The sequence below is a fragment of the Dipodomys merriami genome, unplaced genomic scaffold (assembly GCF_024711535.1).
Source record: "Dipodomys merriami isolate MVZ:Mamm:240054 unplaced genomic scaffold, mDipMer1.0.p SCAF_2, whole genome shotgun sequence".
NCBI lineage: Eukaryota > Metazoa > Chordata > Mammalia > Rodentia > Heteromyidae > Dipodomys > Dipodomys merriami.
Window position 1 is genome coordinate 115,095,547 of NW_027203381.1, and position 5,216 is coordinate 115,100,762.

Below are 5,216 nucleotides of genomic sequence, written 5' to 3' on the forward strand. Positions count from 1 at the left end.
GAGCCACTCTTATTTATTATTTTTCAGAAAAAACAGTCATGAGGCTATAATGAGGCTATAATTCCTTGTTTGATTCCAAAACTTTAGCACATAGATGCCAAGGAAAAAGAATGTGAATGCAGGCTGCATGTGTGCTTGGAGCACTGGCAAAGGAGACCCAAGCGTCTTAAAGTTTTATAGAGTTTGGAATCCATATTTGCATTAGATATGCTTTACAAACCAATATTATTTAAGAGCTGAATAGCTGCTGTCAAAAATAGATTTCCCTTTATTTCCAAAGACTGACAGGGCCAGTAAGTGGCAGAAATAACCACATGGCTTTCTTGGACTCCATACTCTTACCCCAAAGGGATTTTTGGTGCAAGAACCAACAGTTCCTTGGATGGAAACATTGGGTAGGCTAGTCATTATTTTGAGATTTAGGGGACTGAAAATTCTTGGCAGGCATCTGTTGTTTTTCTAGAGTAGTAGGCAAGTAGTTTGGACAAAAAGCCAGAAAGCTGATCCCTCTTGCTGGCTCTGGGTTCGATTTGAACAAATGAGCCAAGGTGAGTGTCTGGCCCGCTCACCTCTCTCTTATTCATACAGTAGTGGTCTGGTGACAACAGTTATGCTGTTGGACCTTGATTCCTTAGAAAACAACATGGTCTTCCCCCTTTGCTTCTGAGCTTATAAATCACCATAGAAAGACCTAGTGATGTCCGCTTGCTGCCAGTACAGGCCACCAAGGACTTAGAACTAGTAGGATTACTTGTAGAGAGAGAACAATCACTCAATTGTCAGATTCTTTACTTTTTATACAAATCCTGGGTTTCTTTGTTGCATAGTTGGAGGTACTGTGCTGGGAGTTTCGGCTCCTGGCAATGTCTCCTCTGTGCTTTCTGCTGCTTCTTGCGTTGGAAAATTCCATTGTTTAACACTGGGATTATATGTCACCATTGCTGAAATCATAGAGTCCTCTTAATTTGCTGCAAGCCTGAGAAATGGCCAGAGAGAATGGAAGAAGATAGCATTCCCTTGTATAAAGGAAGGATTGAACAAGGTCAGTGAACCAAAGAACCAGTGGGTCACAAACCCTCAGGGGGTCATGAAAATTTTCCCGGGTTTCCTGTCTTTAGGAGATTAAAAAAGCTATCTAAATTATTTTAAAAAGAACTTTAAAAATTTTAAAAATGTATTTAGGATTGACCATGAGAGTTGTTTGAATGACTGATATATTATTTGAGGGCTCATTCTTCTGGCTTCTGTGCTTCTGCATGCTTTTGGAATTTTCCATGATAAAGCAACAGAATACTTTTCTCCAGGAGATCTGAGTGGGTACCTTGTAAGCATGAGCAACAGTGAAGGGGGCCCCACTAAGCATGCTGGAACTTAGCTTCAAGCTATGTATCTGTGAGCTGAGCCCCAAAGATTTTAACTATTAGTTGTGGAGTTTTTGTTTTGTTTTGTCTTGTCAGTTGTGGGGCTTGAACTCTGGGCCCAGGCACTGTCCCTCAGCTCTTCAGCTCAAGCCTAGTGCTCTATCACTTGAGCCACAGCACCACTTCTGCCTTTTTCTGCTTATGTGGTGCTGAGGAATGGAACCCAGGGCCTCATGCATGCAAGGCAAGCACTCTGCCACTGAGCTACCAACCCAGCCCACAATTGTAGAGTTTTAAGTGACCTTTATTCTTAGCTGAATGCTCCTTAGTTCCTACTACCCTGGGTGTCATTTAGAGACTAGATGATTAGCGACACAGATGCTTACCTGATGCTTTCCTTTCAGTCTCCACAGTGTGTCCTTCAGGAGAGATATTCCTGGACATGAGGAGCTCAGTGTTACAGAAAGAAAACATAGTGACTATTATGTCTAATTTTGTTTTTCATTTAGAGAGAACAAATAGTTCTACCAAAGTGAGTACAAATAGCAGTTAGTTTATATGTGAAGTACAGAATATCAGAATTTCAGGCATAAGGGAATGAGAGCAATTTCTGATATCCCAGATCCTAGTCATTTTAACTGATATTTTAATCAGAATACCAAAGAGCTAGAAGAAAATTCTGCTTTGCCCCTGGTGGCCTTGAAATGGTTATTTGAAATTTTTTATATGGTCACTCTTTCCTAGATCTGTGGATATAAAAAAAGATAGAATTTTCTAGAAAGTGAACATGTGGGCACACTGTAGCATTTATGGAGTTTAAACACACTCTTAAAACTTGATGTTATTCCTCATAACTGATTAGGGTGTGTGTGTGTGTGTGTGTGTGTGTGTGTGTGTGTGTGTGTGTGTGTGTGTGTGTGTGTGTGTGTGTGTGTGTGTGTGTGTGTGTGTGTGTGTGTGTGTGTGTGTGTGTGTGTGTGTATGCACACTCTGGTCTTAGGGCTTGAACTTGGGGTCTGCACACTATCCCTAAGCTTCTTTTGCTCAAGGCTAGCACTCTACCCCTTGGGCCACAGATCAACTTCTGAATTTTTGTGGTGTAGTTTATTGGGATCAGAGTTTCATGGACTTTCTTGCCTGGGTTGACTTCAAACTGAGATCTTCAGATTTCAGCCTCCTGAGGAGCTAGGATTTCAGGTATGACCCCACAATGCCTGGCTCTGATTAAGTTATTAAATTATGTTGGCTCTTAAAGATTAAAGCTAGCATGAAATTTGTTATATAAATCAATAATTATAATAGTGTTTACTCCAAGTTTCTTCTTCCCGTAATACATAACACTGTACCTTTACCTGCCGACTAATTCTAGCAGCCAGCTATCACTGGGGAGCCAGCTTTGTGGAAGTGACATGGATGGCATTTTATGTTGGCTCATGACCTGTGCATCTCCCTTTATCCCTGTTCCAGGGCAATATCCTTGCATTCAAGGATGTGCAACCTGGAATTGAGAAGGAATGAGCAAACGTCTGTAAGGACAGACAGTCTTGGCCAATAAAGAAATGAGAGTTTAAGGAGAATGCTTTTCTTTACCTTTCTCTAGGCTGAAAATTCAGAGGGGCTTTAGAAAGTTTCGACAGAAGATGAGGTAAATCCCTTTCCCACCTTCCCTACCTACTTTTGCTTTATTTTCTCTAGCTTCTGGCTCATGACTGCTGGAAAAAAATATCCTTGATGACTTCCAAAGGTGAACCCAATGAAGACCTTACGTGATACACTAGACATGAGGGTGAGGCCGAGCACAGTAGGTCAAACCACTATTTGGGAGGTTGAGATTGTTGTTTGAAGCAAGGAGTCCATAGGACTCCATTTCCACCAATGGTTGGGGACAGTGGCATATGCCTATCATTGCAGCTATGTGGAGAGACACAAATAGGAGGAGGCTCTCCTGGACATAGAGGGGAACTCCCTCTCAAAAAATAACCCATGCAAAACACATTGTCAGAGTGTTTGAGCTCTTGTCTAGCAATTGCAAGGCCTTGAATTTAAACACTAGTATTGCAAAGGAAGGAAGGAAAGAAGGAAGGAAGGAACAGAGGAATGAAGGAAGGTAGGAAAATAGGAGGGAAGGAAGTAAAGAAGAAAGGAAGGAAGGAAGGGAAGAAGGAAGGAAGGGAAGAAGGGAAGGAAGAAGGGGGAGGGAGGGAAAGAGAAAGAGAAAAGGAAGGAAGGGAAAGAAAGAAAGAAAGAAGGCTGGCTTTGGATTGGATTGAGTTCTCTGTGATGAAATTCAAAGAGAAATTCGGAAAATACTGGACCAGATAACCACAGGGGAACGCAACATTTAGAATTGTCAAGTGCCTGTCAAGCTCTTACTAGTTGGTGAGTACCCAAGTCTTCTATAAAATCAGCAGAAGATTCACACTTTGGATGTGTGAGACATCTATGAGAAGCAGAAAACAAAACCAGTGAAAACCATTTTCCATTCAAGATCTTCAAATCCTGTGAGTCATCTGCAGTATTTCTAATGATAAACTGCAAGCGATGCTGAGCTACTCCAAAGAAACAATGACTCTCTGCGTAGAACCTGGTCTCTGCCTGCAGGTAAAGATGGAGACCATCCAGGAAGTGCAGCTTTGCTTCTGACACAATCCTCCCAGGGATGGTGAGCTTTAGATCAGCCAGGGACTGTAGCTCGACACTTGAAGGGTTCCAGAAATCCCATCATCTCCTCAATCCCATACTGTGTGATCAAGACCAATGTTTCTCTCCTGGGTGAGACCATCTTTTCCTAAAGTCAACTTTTCCATTTGAAGGCAACTTTGAAATGCTAATTTGGGGTTCCACCTCAGATCTTTAGAACTCTGCTTTGATAATAGGCCTTCCTAGGCATTCTGGAGTTACTACAAGTTTAAGAACCCTGCCTCAGCTCTTTCTCACCTTGGCTTACAGGCTTAGAGTCTTCACTGCTAATGGATCCAGGAAACAAAGATCACTTGACTATCTGGAAGGTAAGAAAGTGAGAAGTTGGAACAGTGTAGGAAGCCACTAACTTATAAACAGACCATGTTGTGGACTTTGGAAGTCAGTTGTTTGGAATGTACTAGGAATAGTAGACTGGTTCCCACGCCAGCATACAAGGACATATTAACTTCTGTATTTAGCTGAAATACTGCTGTGTCATAATAGAAAAGAGCAGGTCACAATGCTCCTGGAGTATTAGTAACCATTCAAAGCAGAATAAAACTATAAATGAAACAGTGTCTATGTTATTTGTGCCAATGATGGTGGTCAAAGGAAAGACTGATTTTGAGGGGACTGAAGAGGAATATGTGGATATGTTGAGATTCTCAGGAGTTGGTGGTCTTTTTCTTTATAATGCTGTGATTCTGATTTTTTTAGGTAGATGACTTTTTTTAAATCACTCAATGGTTTTATTTTTTATTGTGAAAATACTGTACAGAGGGGTTACAATTACACGAGCAAAGTAATGAGTACATTTCTTATCAAGCATTGTTGCCTCCTCCTTTATTTCCCCTTCCCATCCCTTCCCATCTCCCTTCCCTCCCCATCTCTGTACCAAAGTTGTAACGTTCGTTTTCGACATAACATCTTGTACATCTCATTGTTGCAATGGGATACAGGTAGATGACTCTTAAATGAAATTCTCAACTATGACTTTCCTTATTTCCCAGTGGAAGTGGGGCAAAGACAAGTTGACGAGTTGAAAGGAGGAACAGAAAGAGTAAAGGAAGTAAAAGGAATATGGGTGTGTCTATTTGTAATATGGGCACTGGTGGAGCAGCGTGAATGAGTTTTGAGTGTTGACAGGCACAAGGGCATGGATGGGGTCAGGCT

General features: G+C 41.5%; 1 long non-coding RNA gene across 1 annotated transcript; it reads right to left on the reverse strand.

Moving 5' to 3' along the window:
• Positions 1–812: 812 nt before the first annotated feature.
• On the reverse strand, positions 813–4,519 carry LOC138832508 (uncharacterized). The gene is made up of 3 exons (XR_011373577.1): positions 4,299–4,519; positions 1,748–1,797; positions 813–976 (listed from the first exon to the last, which is right to left on the reverse strand). It is a non-coding gene; the product is annotated as an uncharacterized lncRNA (long non-coding RNA).
• Between the last annotated feature and the right edge of the window lie 697 nt (positions 4,520–5,216).